General features: G+C 32.2%; 1 long non-coding RNA gene across 5 annotated transcripts; it reads left to right on the plus strand.

Annotated features, from left to right (window-relative positions):
• The first annotated feature begins 7,678 nt into the window (after window positions 1-7,678).
• On the plus strand, window positions 7,679-11,238 carry LOC128228195 (uncharacterized). 5 transcript variants are annotated; one of them, XR_008259896.1, is made up of 6 exons: window positions 7,679-7,756; window positions 8,431-8,551; window positions 8,784-8,935; window positions 9,169-9,270; window positions 9,500-9,631; window positions 9,808-11,238. It is a non-coding gene; the product is annotated as an uncharacterized LOC128228195 (long non-coding RNA). The 5 variants fall into 5 exon arrangements; XR_008259899.1 differs by having other exon boundaries at window positions 7,701-7,756; window positions 8,431-8,489; XR_008259900.1 differs by lacking the exon at window positions 7,679-7,756 and adding an exon at window positions 8,141-8,161 and having other exon boundaries at window positions 8,431-8,489.
• The last annotated feature ends 7,611 nt before the right edge of the window (window positions 11,239-18,849 follow it).

The raw sequence follows: 18,849 nt of genomic DNA on the forward strand, positions 1-18,849 counted from the left end.
CTTACAAATAGAAACGACAAATGTCTTCTTGAGGAAACAAAAATATTTTCATTCATAGTCAGACAAATAATTCGATATGCGAAATATGCCATCGAAATACAAAATGCGCACGTCTTTGGCAAAGGAACACACAGAAATGACACAGAAATGCGTAAGCGATTTTAGACTATATATTTCAATATGTATCAACATAGAAATGAAAGAAAGAAATGTGCAGAGGGAGTGTAGTGAATTTTTCAAGCAGATTGTCTTTTTGGTAAACACGTAATTTTAAGTGAGTGCTCTCATGTCATCTAATATGAAAATCATTACAAACTCACAAACAATGTTAAGGACTCCTGTGGTTTAAAATTATTCCTACCTTCCCGGCATAAAAATGATTAATGAATACCAAAGAACTGTCATGTTTGCTCAATTGTTTCAAGTAAAGACATAAATTATTCTCCAGTTTTTGTTCTCTAATTATAACTTTAAATTAAGGACCATAATTTTCTAACGGCGTTTGCATAAACAATCTGATTCCTTAGCAGAATTGTTCCATAAATCATAAAAATAATTTAATAATTTATGTTATTTAAACTTTGTTTCATTGGTGTTTACCTCATATAAACAATCACTTCGCGAGGTAAAATCTGCACAAGTTAAGAACAGATGTGGTTTTTAACATTTATTTCTAGTATATAAATTTACGCTTTATAAGCAATGAAGGTATTTTTGCTAAGATTCGCGTAGAGAGTGCAACACAGTTAAACCTCGGTTATTGCTGACTAATGCTGTATTCTACTTTCAAGTATTATAATGTTACGCAATAAATGAAGGACTAAAATGAATTATCCAATGATACAATATTTCATTGTGGAAATAAAAATTAGCCTTCAATGTTTATTGATTTACTTTTTACAAACAAGCACGGCCTTAGTTTTATTGTATTATTTTGACAAACAAACATCACTGAATATTTATTTGCTTACTTCTATCAGAAAACAAACTAGGTCATTTGTATTTTTTTAATAAACAGACAAAACTATAATTTCTATGCCATCTGTTAACTCACAAACACAAATAAAATATTCATTTACTTATGTTTATGAACAAACAATACTTATAGAACAATATACATTCTTTCACACCTTTTGATGAAATATTGAGTTTTATCAGTGAAACAACAACAATAAAAGCATTAATTTGAAATTCCCACTGCAAAGTGAAAATATCAGCATTGAAAGATATTCTAAAACTCAGTGTAATTACTTCCACTTGATGAAAACTGAACACGTCACTTTTGACCAAGAAAATGTTGCCAAAAAATGAATCAAAGCTATGCAAAATTTAATCTACAGTGGTGCACTCTGCAGTTTAAAAGTCCTCATGTTAATCAAATCTTAATTGTGTAAACAGTTTCCTGGAAAAAGACATATTTGGATCCGTTAGTGACGGCACAGCATTTGTTTTTGTTAAATTGCGAACAGTTTTGACGCGTTTCGCTTTCCATAACGAATGTTGTATGAAGCCGCTTTCCGCGATTGAACCATCATACAGGACAGGAGAAACATCTGAAAATTTCTATAATAGCTGTCAAGATTCTTATATATCCTTAATGTAAAAATGGATCACAGAAAAGAGACTCTTTATTCTGAAAGAGCCCTTGACTCCATCAGACTTTGTTTAGACGAATGTCCGGCGCCATTACGAACAAAACACCAAGTTCGACATGTCTGTATTTTACCAGTATTGCAGACAAGCCTAGCGTATTAATTGAAATTATAATTTCATCAGCAAATAATGCAACATCTGGAAGTTCTAATACAAGTGGTCATAGTTATTCAATGAAACAGAGACTCGCTCTTTAGTGATTTTCTACTTTGATATGATAAGTCCAATATTTAAAATGATCAGATCTCTCATCTTTTGACATTATATAAGATCAACCAAATTGATCTCACACAGCATGTCACGCTTCCGATTCGTGTTGATTCATCGTCGTCGTTTTGAAATAATATATATTTTGTCTTGAATTCCTTTGTACAATCTGAAACCGTGACACAGATGTCACGAAATGCGGGATACATACCAAATTGTATTCTATATTGGACGTCATATTCCAATATCAGGAAAACAACGAAGAACTGAGGAAACACACAGTGTCACTTTCGTGCTTAAACTTTGTTGGTACACTATATTGAGCAAATCTATCAGTGTGACATTCAAAATAAACATAGCAAACACATAAAATTCCATGCGATAAAGCGGAAAAAATCCTTACCCTTTAATATTCTATATTTTCTTAAGGGCCAAAACGAAATTATATAAGTCAATAGCCACTGAACAGTTAGAGGGTATTGGTTTGTTTGTGTTCGTAATATGCCATTATCTTAGAATGATTTCAATAATGGGCTTCGGGCTTGATGGTCATAACGGGTTCGAAGTGGAGGATTGCAAATCGACGAGCCATAACTCATTGTTACCGTGTTGGAAACGTATGTGCTTCCTAACAAGTATTGTGGTTCTCGGTTCATTAATGTTGTTTCCGACATAGATTACTCACCATTTCGTCCGTCTTTCGCTGGATCTGGAAAGTGTACTGAAGTTGACTTCGGGGTTGTCTTTTTGAAACCTTGTCGGTTAGAACAGTTAAAATACAAAATGTAATGTTTCTGACCGACAGAAATACATTTCCTTTCAGTTTAGTATTCAGACTTGTGTGAATCGCTTTCATGTTTTAACTTACTGCGTTTACAATACGAGTATACACGTCTGTATTTTCTTAATATACTAGTAATTTCATATAAATATGTATTTGTAATAACAAAAAATTTCCGGTGCTCGTCTTCTGCATTTTGTTAACATGACTTTAACTTTTGAGATTACTTCCCCCAAATGTAATATCATTAGTCTGACATGAACAGTGATTTCTACACATTTTTACCGAAATATCAATTCCGTTTTGTTTAAAACTGATAAAATCAATGCCTATTTTTTTCTAAATAGCGCTCTGTGAAGCAAATGCGTTATTTCATTAGCCAATAATGGATAAAAGTTCGGAGTGAAATAAAGTGAAAAAGAAAAAGGTGTCCACACATGGTCGTGCCCGAATATATGTTTGCACCTCTCTATTTTCCTAACGTTTGTAACCAATAACGCCGAGAAAGGACCAGTGTTAATTGCAGAACATTTCTATGCATTTATTTGATAATAATGAATTATGTTTATACTTCGAGCTATACAGAACAGATATTTCATTAATACCGAATTGCCACAGCTCACGATATTCAGTTGTCCTTTCTGTTTGCATCATTAAATCAAGTCAAGTTATTTGTTTCATTAGGTTATTTACTCATACAGCGTTTGGGTTTAGAATAAACTATTTCGCGCTTTTTTACATGACGTGGTACATTTTTTTTCTTTAACAGTGGCGATTGCTCAAAGGTTAGCATGTCCAACTCATGGTCAATGGGATACAGGTTGATTCCTTCCTTGAAACACCATCCAGCATACCGGGTAGCTGGCGCCATTCTCCGCTCTTTTGTCGACATCTTGCGCCTACACAGGTAAACTAAAGACTCTAACAAATTTATGTCCGCTGCTAAGTAAGACATCTAAGGACAGCATTTCTACCTGTTATCGAAATCTAAAATAAGGTTTGGTATTCAATATGCTTCAGTAAAAAATAGGATCCCTCTTTGAACTTTTATTAATACCAAACCACTGTTTTAAATATGTTGTCCATACCGAGCTATTCAACTTGTTCATTCTGTGTCAAAATGAGCGGTTAAAAATAAAATGTAAAACTAATGTATAACCTCGCGTTCTGACGAAAGAAATCCGATTTTCATGTTAGTCATCCGCTCCTCTCTGTCTTTTAAGTTTTCATCAAAATGAGCTCATCCATTAACAGAACAAAGTAGTTAACGCTATGTAGCCTAATATTAAGTGAGTTTAATATATTGTCACAAAGCGAAAATCCATACCGCTAAATATATTACCCGAAGCCTAAGTAATTCGTTTGTGTCAAATCACGAAAGTATGTATTTATCAAGATAACGCTAACGCAAATTATGAACAGAATGTCTCTATCCATTTTTCTCTTTCCGTCTGTAATCAGCGACTCCCGCCTTTCAAGAGCCGGAAGGTAGATTATCTATTGATTCAATTTATTATTTTGTTGTTATGCTATAAAGTATATCCACCCAACTAATACGATCATATTGTAGGCATACAAGAACATTTTTTCCGAATGAAAGGGCATATAATTGAACGGCACGATATTGCAGGAATATAGGCACACTCTTTTTGTCCTAAAAATATCTAATACTTCCGAAATTCATGTTTCAGATTTTTCTTTGCATCTCTCTATATTAAGTGGATGGCAAATGCCAGAACAAACACGTATATAAATGTTGCATATAAGAGAAGCGAAACGTGTTTTATCAACAAAAGAAATATTCTAATCGGTATGTGAATCAAATTGTTTAACAAATACTATATACGATAATTCCAGAAAATGCTCAAGAAAGTCTTAAACTTTGCGGCTATGAGACAAGAGTTACAAAAAAGGAAGACATTTCATACTCTTTTGTCACGGTGTGAGCTTAGAGCACACCGATATGTCATATTTTCTTAGTGAACAATATTTTATCGTTGCAATTGGCTAACCAAGGTAATCAATATACATAAATGTATTTCCATTCGAACGAAATTGCGTTCATTGTAATTATGTGATTTGGAAAACATCAATAGATGGTGTTGGTGGACGACCCGACGGCTATCATACCTCAGTCTCTTCACGCAATTTACATGAAATGAATTACACATGTAACCAATGACAACGTGCGTGTATGCTTAGAACTGCCCGAAATTCTTGTTAATTCTTATGCCCGGAATTCGATTATGGAAAATAAAGGTATGATTTTGTCTAGATTAATGTTTTGTGTGCTTTAGTAAACATAATTCTGCTAGAACAAAGTATCACAATTTCATTGTGGTGCTCAAATGAAAATGATGCGGGCTTTCTTGGCCTGCGCCCTAGCTCCATTTTCTGTAGATCCCCAAAATAAACCTTACAAATACTGAGGATATTTGGGTGTTATATATTAAAAATGCATGTCTTTAACATTATTTTATTCGCTATTTAATCCTTTTGATTAATTTGTGATTAACGGACATTCGTTATTTGACTGCGTTATTGTTGCTTACTGTGATATTGCGAAATGTACTTCTTACTAAAGAGCATGCGGACTGTTGATGAGAATGAACTGTAAAAGTACGTACGTGACAAGTGTTAACGTTTCTATATCTTGGTGTTTGCACTTATCTATAGGCCAATGCCAATAGATGGTGATTTATCCCATTTATTACAGCTCTTTATCCGGTAGAGCAGATCTGACGGTGACATTTATTTTCATGAAGAATATTTTGTCGGTCTACGTGACTTGGTACAGAAGTCTGGTTTTTATTGATCAACCTATCCGCTGCGCATGCGTAGTAACTATCCCTATCATAACGCTCGTTCCATTTGCAGTAGATTGTCAATATGAACTCTTACATATACATAAAAATTGCCTGATATGTACCTAAAGTGCTTTTATGTCCACGACGTACTCTTTAGAATAAAACAGGTGATATTTCTTCTTCAATTGGAAACCAGATGATTATATCAGATGCATCATGAATAAATATGAAGTGAGCTCATTCAGAAGCGAAAAATACATACACAGCTGTGAAAAGCAATCTTGCTTTCATGGGATATGCTTAGCAATTCCCATCCTATATTCCCATATGCCGGGCGCCTAGCACTAAGGCAATTGGTTCCAACTCTGTAACAAGCTGCAGGGTTATTAATCGGCCATATCAGAATTTGGGGCTCGAACCTTCGATCTTTCACTCCGTAGGCGGACACCCTAACAACTAGCCAACAAAGATGGTTGCAAAATTATCAACACCCAAGTACCAGCTTAACAGCTATACTAAGTCATGCTCAATGTTCCGAAAGTACCAGGAATAACTTACACTGTGGATAAAGTAATTTTACTGTTTTCTTTTAAAGATTAGTGACGATTTAATTTATATTTATAATTAAAGGTCGATCAATCAATTGTCAATAATGGCCCTTGAAACTGCGTATGATGCGCAGATAATAGGACTCATTATTTTTTAGTATTCTTTCGATATTAATATAGTATTGACCATATTTTTTAGTAAAGTATTCTATGAGGTAGTGCACTTTTAAAAGAGCAAAACACCTTCAATTTTCATCATGCTATGCCGTAATGTGGTGCAATCAGTTGAGATTGAGATTATGAAATGATTTTTTTTGTGATATTGGAGCCAGCGTAACGATCATGAAATATGTATAAATCATAAGTGTCTAATGACTGTATATAGCCACTAATAAGACGAAAAGATAATGATTTTAGGACACTTTGGATAATCATTGCAATACATCTAATGACGACACAATTGGGTAGTCGTTGCAGTATTTCTAAAGATTCGAAATGTAAGACACTACAGTAGCATTTATTTACAAGCATGTATCGACCTTGTTTTTCATAAATGCATAATTGAGTCATCGGTTCAGCTGAAATATGCCACTTTTAATATGATTTCCAGTCTAGATCCAAGCAATAACCTTTTAATTTCTTAAAACACAAGATGCCACTTCAAATAACTGTAGTGGTTTAACATTAATTCTTCTGAACTTATAGTTTTATGAATCGCATTTCATATAAAACCAGATCTGAAAGAGACCGTGCTTTATAATGTTTCCAAGGGGATCGTAAAGCATCATATACTAATTGTCTTTTGGCAGTCTCGATTATGGTTATATGTTTTCCTGTACTTCTTTACCAAGGCTAAATCAAAACGCTTCTCATATGCATGATATCGGATTGATATCGTACTTATCCATTCTCCTCTCATGACGTCGTATATTGTATTCTTTATGACCACTAATCTCAGTAATTGCTTGCTTATATGGCTCCTTAAGCATACCAAGTAATGAACAAAAATATAAATCTCGTCATAATTATATATTTCAAAGGGCTTTCCATTTTTATTGGATTTGCATTTTGTGGTAATAAAGGGACTGTAGCACTTAAGAGCAGTATCATCTTCTATAAGATGGTAAAAAAGAATACTTATCAAACCTCCGTACCTCTAATTGCCTTAGGGTATTTGACCAGACAATTGATAACTGTCGATATATACTTATATGGAGAGATGAATATGAATAAAAATAAACCACACAAACACGTTAAGTTTATTATCTTAAACGTTTCGGCGAAACGCCTTCATCAGAAGATATATACACACAATATTAAAGGAAGAAAAAAAATGACTTTGCTACAGGTATATTGATATGATAAAGAAACATACAATTAAACACAATACTATTTTGGATCATTGAGGTTGTACAATAGCCTATAACTAGTTGTGAAGTAAATAATCGTAATGATTCTTATGTAAAAATAACATTTCGAGAAAAACGTGCGCAAAGTTGAAGCGTAAAAAATAATAAAGAAACGAAGTATTTATCGTAAAAAGAACCATTACACATTTTGTCACCCTAGATTGTTCAGTCAAATATATTCTTTAAAATGTAATGTTCATAGAAATAGTGTTTTTTAACCACTTTCTTTCATATTGTTTATTACTTTCGGTGTTATCTCCCGTAGTTGTCATGCGCTATTTTTTTAACCTAAATTAGAGGATGTAGGTCGAGCTGAACCAAAGACATTTACATCGAATTAGGAATTTGTAGGTAAGTAGAATTGTTTTCATTGTTTAAGCATATAATTTTACGAATGTGTACATCTTTTATTTAATACAATGTATTCTAAATTCGGTCAAATGGAAGGAAATCAATCGAAGGAAAAGAAAGCGGAAGTGAAATTTGACAGTCTGACATTGAAAATGTAAACAGAAACAAAATCCAGCAGATATTTTCTTTTTGCATACTTATGATGACTGAAAAAGGAAATAAGAAATTTTTCATCATCTCACCGCAGCCAACTATCAATACAATTATTGATGATTTTTACGAATTAATTTTGAGTTGCAGTTTAACTGTCTTTTTAGCAATGTTGAAGATGAATTTAAATTTGAAGATGAACTTTTTTTAGCAATGTTGATTTATGTGCATAGCAAACCATCTCATGAGGTTCAGGTAAATTGAAATAAATTTCTATAATGATGAAGATGACCATGATGATTATGAAAATAATAGACTGATGCAATTGGGGGAAATGTTTTTATATAATTATAGATCTGCTTTTTGAGTATGCATGACATTCAGACTGCAAGGAACTTTCTTTGGCATGCAATATTGTGTACATGTTGATCTGCCAGGGCATCACCCCAACTATAAACAGTTAAAGATTTGTATATCTGTAAATACATATTTTTAGAACATCATGCTCTAATGTGAAATTTCAGGTCAAGCACCTGCTGTACATAGAACAACAACCCATTACAGCTTTGACTATGCAGAGCAGGTATTCTACCCATACTAGGCACAGCAAGAGGGCCCTGTTTTGAAGTGTCTGTAAATCATATGGTAAATTTTATTTATGAATTGAGTAGTAAATACAGTTTTGCCATCTGACTAAATTATTATAGGGTTAATGGAAAACCTATATATTTTGTAGATTCACTGAAAAAACAGAAAAGCGTTCACATATGCTCTGCAGCGCCCTTGTTAATATATTTTATATCACCTTAATTCAAAATTCTTACTTGAACATAAAATAATAGCTTTTCTATTTCAAAGTGTTTTTGTTTTTTTTCAGGTTCTCAGATATTTATCTCAGTGATAAGGGTTTAGCTATTATTTGGCCAATGGTGTGGTACCTCATTTTCAACATCATCCATATGGAGAAGAATCTGCATACCTGCACGTTGACAACTGTGTTGGGCAGAGTAAAAACAATGCAGTCATTGGGTATGATTTACAAAAACAGGGTTGAAGTACATCTCTTATGCACTGCATATTGACACATGAGAATATTAGAATAACAAGACAATGTAACTTTTATTATTTTTTCAATACAAGTAATCAGAATTCTCATTAGTCTTATAGAAATAGATCTGGCTTAAATCTGTTCACTTACTTCTCTAAATGTCATGCATTAAAGGCAATCAGTTCAATAAATTGTATGTAATTCTATGTTTAAGGGTCTGATGTATTCTGAAGGGGCTACATAGAGAAATAGCATTTACTTAAATGGAAGCAGGTGAAATAAAGTTCAGTCCTGTCTGAGATTTGGTCTGTGGAAGGTAAGTTGTAAGAATGTTGTTTTGTTTTTGTTTTTTTTTAATTTTGGTGCTTTAAATGTTGATTTAAAGCCATATTAAAGGATTTTGTATATATAAAAATATTGAAGTTTGGTACTTTATTTAAACACTTAAGTTGGTTATAATACCTTATTATGTAAAACTAAAAATAAGCGTGTGTTAAAACAATAGGTATTATATCATAATATAAACAACATAATTATTTATTTAGACCAAATGGAGGCAGCACACATCCTTTGTGGATTGATGACCTTGGCAAACTGGTTATATTCTTTGACTGGTTGGAGTACACCAAGAGACCCCTGAAGTCCATTCCAAACTTGAGGAAATATCATCACTTCAGGTATAACAAAAATATTACAGACAGTATCACTGCCTGTTATGTAATTCTATGAACAGAAGTCAAAAATAATTTTAGTCATTATTTCCACATATTCAGATGTGAGTTTTGATGTTCAAATTAATTTGCATAATTTATTCCAAACACTAAGTATTGTACATATGAACATTATTTTGCAGAACTTCAGCTGACAACCCAGTGAGTGAATTCATGAGAGAGCATGTCAAGGACAGTGAGATTGAAGTTAAAATTGACAAGCCTACAACAATGGCTTTTCCATGGAGAGTATCCTGAACGCATTCAACTAAAAGGACTTGATGCAAAAAGGCTCTGATCCCTTAAATAACTGAAAAAAAAACTGTTCAGTATACTGATATGTGATCTAAGATTTGAGAATGATCCGTTACTGAGCTGATGAAAACGTGTATCAATTTTTATTGACAATTATTGATCCAATAGAAACATGTTTATGTGAAATAAGGCTACCAGTGATTTCGAGTGATAAACTGTGGTTTTAGCAAATGAGTGATGGAAGGGTGCTGCACCCAGTCTTTTGTTTGTAGAACTCTTATGCCATAATGGAGACCACTATATGATTATTAATTATTAATACAAACTTAAAAAAAAGCTGGCAGTTGAAGCCTATAAATGCTTGAGTTAAAGACATTTATAATATCGTTTGTCAAAATTAGTTACTTCACAGCCTGTACCTTAGCAACCTTTCAGTTTTTCTGCAATATCTTCCATTTTTAAAACCTTCCTGAACCCTATAAACATTTTTAGCTTGAACTTTTACCCTATGAATAAGCATCAAGAATACCATTTGTCATGTACTATGTGACCAATTGCACTTCTTGAAACTACATAATGATGTGTACATGTTAAGTAGTTAGTATGTTAAATTAATTGTTTTCATTTTGTAAATGTGCCCATTTATTAACTGATCTTTTTATACAATAGTGTAAATTATGCAGTATTGTTATGTTTATAAAATTAAGAGTATATTAACCACCATTTCATGTTTTATGAGCAATGAATAAATCTACAATGATCACATTTGAGGTAAATTGGTAAAGTTGGTGTGATTATAATCATTTTTGTGCCTGTTGCCATGGTAACCAGGATAAAAACAAACCCTTAAAGACCATTCAAATAAGATAAAGTATAGTAAATTACAGTGGTTACATCCTTTAACCTCCAGATATACATTGGTTTGTATAAGGTGCAAGTTACAACCTAATGTAAATTTATTGTGAAAAATTTCCAATAAACTACGGTACTTGGCGAACAGTTTTTATTTATTCTGACATTTGTCAAATACATACACCAGGTACAATAAGGTTTGAGGATATCAATTAACAAATCAATTATTACTAAATGCTTCAGATGACATTTATTGTATATTTACATGCAAATTTAACCCCAAAACGCCTTTTTTCAATAATGGTTGCCATGGTAACCAATTTATTTTAATTTATTTTCTCAATAATAATTGAGAATGGTTTTGAAAATATGTTGTTGTCGTTATAATGTGGGAATTGTGTATATAGTAGTAATGCATATTTATTGCATCTGTGAATACAAATGTTTCAATAAATTCTTGAACTTCACCGAATTTCCAGCTGTTTCTTAAACAAGTGCCCTTCTAGTTTTTGTCATTATTTCGTTAAAAATAGGAATTTTTGAATTTTCTCTTCAGTTCTTTTATCCTAAAGAATAGGACTGTCAGAAATTACTCGTATCTCATTTTCGCCCAAAAAGTGGTTTCGGGCAAAAAATACCGTGACTGGTCACATTTGTTGATCAAAGGTAATCGTACTTTTAGTACGGAGCATTGTGTAGTTATTTCCTACATAAAGTATGAGATGCGATACCCATAAACTAGCGAAAATTCCCAGTTACCTCCTGTGTAGTCTGTCTTTGTGTTTTTGACGGAGTGTGACCCTTGTGTCTTTAATATCTTGTCATTGTGTTTCTAAACAGGGTCTGCGTTAAAGTTTTGTCTACTGGGCAAGTCCCTGTAGTTTTCATTGTACGACTGACATATGTAGCGTGACATTCTTTTTAAGTTAATTGAAATATATCTAAAACTCTCCAAGCAAACTATAACGCTCCAATTCTACCATATTCCCTAAGGTATTACAATGCACTTGAAATCAATCGACTCTCCGAAACCATCATACGGCTCCGATACCATCTTAGTTACATTGTAATGACAATGCATTTTGAAATCAACCGACTCTCCAACTTTACCTTAGTTCCATTGTTATTACAATGCATTTGGCATTAATAGACTCTCCAAGTTTATCATTGTAAATTTCACAGACAACAAGTCTGGATACACGCAACAACGTAGTATAACTCTCTGAATCATTATGAAATTACCTTAAAATAATAATCTTTATGTCTCATATGCACCGATGTTAGTCATAACAATTGACCCAGCATATAGTCGTTTTCATATATTTGACTTTATTATCATATCATCAATCCGTTTCTTTTGAAACTGCCTGAAAATCCTTGCATCTAGTTAGACCTCGACATACGAGTCTACGATTAATTGTGTCGATATGTTTAAGTTAATGCAATATGTTTAAACAGTCTGTTATGCCTCTTGCTTTTGATATCATTTAAAATGAACTTGTAAAAAAGTTATCTTAACTCAAAACAAACACGCATTTAGCTTTTGGCCATTGGAAAATATAACCAGATTCCTATAAAAAAAGCTATCCGAGGTCAGTTCGATAAAAAATCTGATATTCGGCGGATAGGCTCTTAACTTTTTACTTATTTGAGGGTCTTGAAAAGTGCCATTCCGTTCGAAGGACAAAACAACTGTTTAAAATATCATTTTTCATAGTTATGACGTTAATTGCTTAGCTCGCAAAGTACATCCATCCATTGTGATATGTGTGGATATAACAGGGAGTTGAGAATACTTTAAGAAGATGAATTTAGCAAATTTTACAAAAGAAGAACTCATCATATTTGAAAATAATATGCATTTTGTCAGGAGATACCCTACCCAATCAACATTGTATTGTGGCTTTGTGCTTTTTGCAGCTATTTTAAGAAATAAATGTGCAGGTTTATAACCAGAAATCGAATTAAAAACACATTTTTTAACATGTTTTCGAATATATTTCTTATTTGAAAAAAAAAAACTACGTAAGACATTGTTGATTGGGTAGTCTGTAACAGTTTGACACAATCACATATTTATTTACAAACGTTTCCAAAATAAGCAAAGGATGTATGTTTTACTCCGGAAAAACTAAGTAAAGCGTGTTTTTTTTAATCAGTTTAATATTTGTACTGTTGAAGACCGTTTAAGATGATATCGTTTTAGACCAATTAAAACCTAGACAGGATATTGATCAGTGATCGCTACACCAGTTAGACAACTTCAACATGTGCATTTTTCTGAAATGGTTGGAAAATAGTTAGACTATGTTATGTATTGCCTCAGAAAAGGGATTTTAATTAAACATTTTTAGATGTTTAGTATTGAAACATTTGCACACATACCCGCTTTAATCTTTATAATATATTATATGCAAATTGTACGCTTGGGAACCCAGAATTAAGATGTGTGATAGCGATTTCTGATTTTGCTTAGTTGACTTGTTAAATTATTTAAAACATATATATATATATATATATATATATATATATATATATATAATATATATATATATATTATATATATATGTATATATATGTTATATATATGTATATATATATATATATATATATATATATATATATATATATATATATATATATATATATATATATATATATATTTATATATATATTTGTGTGATGTGTGAATAGAGTGTTAACATCGTTGCAATTGTATTTCACTAATCTATTAATCTGAAATAAAAGAAAAAATATTGTTCCAAGTAATTCTAGCCAGTTCTTTGGTCGAATTTTGGAATAAAGTGAGACAGGACAGTCTCTCTCACGTGTGCGTGCAAAATCAAAGATAAATATTATGTACATAACATAGAAACCGCTCGTGTCATTAGGTTAAGCTTAATATATCAAACAGTACAGTTTCTCGCACTATAAAATATCTATTTCGTTGATCACAATGCAAAGTATAACCCTTTATGGACAACAAAAGCAAATAATTATACCTCAGTGGCATATATTATTTTATATTGTATTGTATTGAAGTTGATTTTGGCTCAATTGTTTAGTTTGTCTAGCTATGATTAATGTTGGGACAAGTGTTGTATTGGGTTCTCATAAACTGTCTCTGTTGTGACGTTCTGTTGTCTTGAGTTAGTTGCCTGTTAACATTGAAACATGTCCCTCTAAACAGGTTAATCTTTAGTGTCTAGGCTACTGGACTGGTCGATTTAGTTTCCATTGTAGTAGCATGACTTCACCCCTGTTAAAGAAAAAAAAATCAACCAATTGGGTTATCTTAGTTATGCAAAGAATGCAATTTTATACTTACTACTAATGTTTACCTTTTGGCAAGCAAACTACTAGTATCGTTAAAGTTCCGCATGTACGCCATTGGCAGGCTGAGTTTGAATCGCATCAGTTAATCAGATGAACAAGTTAGATTACTCGATAACACGGTTAAGTATGTATTATCTGGTGCTTCGGAAAAAATGATATGATTTTGTAAATCTTTGGATTGGAAACCGACGATAAAGAAGTTAAAAGCTCTGGTAACACAGTTTGATATTTTATGTTCTGGTCCACTGAATACTTTATATTGACTTCGTAACTCTTGAGAGCACTGACCACGCAATGGGCAGGATTTATTTTATCAGCTACGTCGTGCAGACTATTGATTCATGCAACCTTTATCGAGAACATAAACGAATGGGAAAATATGCTATTGTTTTGCAGTAAAAGTGTTTTCAATGTCACCCTAGACGTATTTATTATAATCATTTAAATTTCGCACTGGTTTGAATGTTTCGGTACAGTTATGTATATTTAGCCAGGGTTTTTAATCAAAATTGATAAATGTTTGATATTTTATTATCATAATGATGTTTTTCTAATTTTTAAATCCATTTATATGATGATGTTTTTTTTTGTGTTTCATTGAAATAGTTTTATAATTGGCCGAAATATTTCAAATATAATCTCACGCCAAATGGCAAAAAAACGTTTTAGTCAATTAAGCAGGTTTTATAAAGTATTCGAAAATCTGTTTTGAATGGAAAGGGCATATAATGAGAAGATATTTATGAAATGGACAGTTCAATTGTTTTAAACATGAGATTACAATTTCGCTTTGATTAGAAATTCGCCATCAAAATTAACCTTATTTGTTCAGAACAATACACTAATCGTTATCGCTACATAATAACCTAATAATGCATATAGCGCAATTGCGAGAGTCAGCTATAATATATTGAAACATTATTTAAAGTTCACACACAATAATCTGTTGCTGTATCTGGTGTGAGGACTTTCAGTCGCAAGCTTAATGCTTTATTTGCGTCATCTTTATTTCCGTTGAGTTAAAAACATGAAATATTCTCTATACCTTATTAGAAGAACAGGTAATTTCCCTGTTGAGATGAATAGGTATACAGAAAAAATAAAGATGAAATATTAAAACGCATGCAATATCTCCAAAGTATAAAACATGAGAATGGAAGTAATGATATTGTTAACAATTATGTAACAGTGCCGTTTTTGAAACATGACAATGAACGGACAAACCACAGGATATAACAAAAGAGGTTCACACATCCTTGGAAATCCGGTCAGTATTAGCAAGAAACATAATTATATCAACAGTTGAATAAAATGCAAAATTGTGATTGCGCACACCGATTGCTTCCAACAGAATTGTTTTATTGATGTTACCGTTTGTCTGTAGACATACTATTCGTACGTTGACATTAGGAAGCATAACGCGCCTTAATTTAAGCTCAGTTCCTCACCTTCAGCATGTGTTTTCTATCTGCATACACATATTTGTTAAGCAAAAGCATTTATATGGCCAATGCAAAGTTACCACACATTTCGTTTTGGATATAATGTGATTGTAATTAGGTTCTTTTGGGGTAACAATAATCGAATTTTATTAAAAATACGAATGCTTAGTTTCATATGACTGTAGATAAAATAGTGCTGTTACTTATTTTTGTTATAACAGTGATATCAGGAACGTTTATAATAATGTTTGTATTTGATCTTAGGATTTCAAGATTTTGAAGCATTGGATGATCATTTGCGCTGTCCAAAATCACCAAATGACTTTTAAATAAAATTCAAAATCTATGGCATATCAATCGATTTCACATATCGAAGACAAACCGTTTCTTATGGGGTTTTTTCATCTTATCACGTAATATTTAATACAGAAAATTCTGGCTTATTACCCGCAAAGCATCCGTAAATGTAAATTTGCATTAGATGTACATTAAGCAGGCTTTAAATTACCCTTGCAAAGATGACACGTTGATAAACGAAACTCTTTGAAGAGTTGAAACTGGATGTCCGAAGCCTTCGTTGAATTCGGTTTGCGATCGTGTCAGTTTAAATGACTGACAGCACGAATGCTAAGTTTTCATGCAAACAGTAGTATATTACTGAGAAATTAATCAATTGGTTTAAAGAATTTGTCACTTAATAAATAAAAGAAACATAATACCGATGATAGAGCGCGTTGGCGGTGTTGCACCTACGATTGCTCTGGATAAACATTCTTCTGTCGATCAGATATAACACTGACATTTGCTTTTACACCTTGGATATGGTTTTTGTGTCGAAATTTTCTTTAGTTATCAATTCATAAGAAAATACGTTTTCTATAATAAAGTTATTTAAAAACGATCGCGACGGCACATGATTAACTGCTTTACATTTAATATTTAGATAGCATTGCTTTAAAGAATATGTTTTATATTAAGTCACACCCGCTAGATAACATCCTTTTACTTTTTCTTAATAATTAAGACCAAGCATAGTCATAGCGAATATTTAAAATAACACCTTTATTCCATTTTGAACGTTTCAGTAAGTCTACTAATCCTTCTGTTAGCCTACTCTATTAAGGTAATCTATAGACTATGTATTGATATCGTACTGATCCTTCCCCATCCCTTGAGGTTATATTTAACTTAAGAGTTCATCGCTTTTTGGGCTAGTACAGAATACCGAATGAAAACGCTTTCATATAAGCGTCGTCATACGTATATCTTCGAAAGGTTGCTTCATGAGTTAAACTATTTTATTAGATTTGCATTCATTTACCAAAAACCAGGAATGCAGGACTAAGTAGGGTATATCCTAAAATGTGGGCAGACTAAATGCTAATCAAACTGTTATCGCCTTTCGAGTGTTCGTGCAGACCATCAATAGCTGTCTGGATTATACGTATCGAGAATTAAAACGAATGAAACAAAATGCTATAGTTGCGTTATCCGTTTGCAGTGAACGGTTCCGAGGCGGTGTTTTTCCAGACGCATTTTTCGTATTTATTCAAATTTCGCACGCATTTGGTATCGACACGCTCATATGCATTAATCATAGACTTGACTCATATAACAAACTATTCTTTCGCTGCAGTCATACATAGTATGGCTAAAGCTTTATACTGTGTTTCATTTAAAGACAAATGTTATTGGTTTGGTAAGTTCAAAAAACATTTCATTCTTTTGCTTAATGACAAGACAGGCACGAATAACAATTGTGTAAACCAAAATGGACTTGAATTTCAAATTTTATGCACTGTTGATATTATTGTGCAATGTGTGAACAATTTAAAAAAGCTAAACAGTTTGACGTTAAAATCATTACGAAAAAAAAGATAAAAAACATTTGCAAGTATTTGTATGTTTTGGCAAGAACGATATATCAGGGACGAGAAGCCTGTCTTTTTTAATTAAGATTAGTCAGGCACCAAGCGTTATATTCCAATTTTTCCAACTTCAATAGCAACTAGTACTACACTGATCAAAATATATCTTAGTAGTGTATTGCAAAAATCTACGTAAATAACAGTTTATCACTTAGATATAGTGTGCAAAGCAGTTACAAGGGGAGGGATATGTAATCATACAGTCACAATATATATATATATATATATATATATATATATATATATATATATATATATATATATATACACGTTTGTTTGATTTTTATCGAGTTTTAATGAAAACAATTCATACCATGTGTATGCAAACATTCCCTTTCCATTATCAGAATGAACACACGTTTGACATAAAGTTCATTGGTACACTATCAAGATCCGCATTTGTGGCTTTTTGGTCGTAACACGTGCCTACGCATACGACAAAACATTGTTAAGTACCTACGTTTAGTCTTTTTTAAGATATCCATAAAATTATACCTAAGTTATTGCATCATAACATTATCGTGTGCGGCTTATCCGTACCTGTTTCAGGCAAGTATAATAACTAACGTATTGTGTGTCATATTCTTGGATATTTGAATAAATGGGACTAATTTTGAGTGACGTATTAGCTTCATTTTGGGTAATGAGAATTGAGTGGTTATACGGTCGGTGACTAAATATTGTTAAACTTATTGACAAATGTATGCTTTGATACGTGTAATTTGACCTTAATGTGGCAAATTTTCCGTTGTGGCTGAGTTTAAATTAGATTTCAAAACGTTCGATATTATGCGAAACATACCTAACATATACGAGAATTTTCTGAATGGACAATTTGCATTGTTGTTAATTGCAAATCGCTATAACTTTAGAGTCACCTTGTAGAAAACGGAACATAACATATGCATGTCCTTGGCAAAGCAAACAAAGAGATGACACATAAGTTCATAAGCCATTCTATGTTATAGTTGTTAATGTATCAAATTGTCAATGAAAGCAATAAATATACAGAGGGAGTATAATTTATCTTTCTAGCAGCCTATTATTTTGTAAGCATGTAATTTTGAGGGATGGCTCTCATGCCATCTAATATGAAAACAATCATACAAACTATCATACAATTTTAGTAGTCCTGTGGTTTGCATAAATGATTAATGGATTTTCAAAGAAATGCCATTTTGCTCCATTATTGCAAGTTAAGACATAAATTATATAATACATTATATTTTGTTCTCTAATTATCTTTGATTAAGAACCATAATTGTCTAATAGTGTTCGTTATAACAGTTTAATGCATAAGCAGTAGTGTTTCATTAATCATAGTGAGGCATTTATCATTAAGGTTATTTATACCTTTTTCATTGCTGTTTAC

The sequence above is a fragment of the Mya arenaria genome, chromosome 3, assembly GCF_026914265.1.
Source record: "Mya arenaria isolate MELC-2E11 chromosome 3, ASM2691426v1".
In the NCBI taxonomy this organism is placed as follows: Eukaryota; Metazoa; Mollusca; class Bivalvia; order Myida; family Myidae; genus Mya; species Mya arenaria.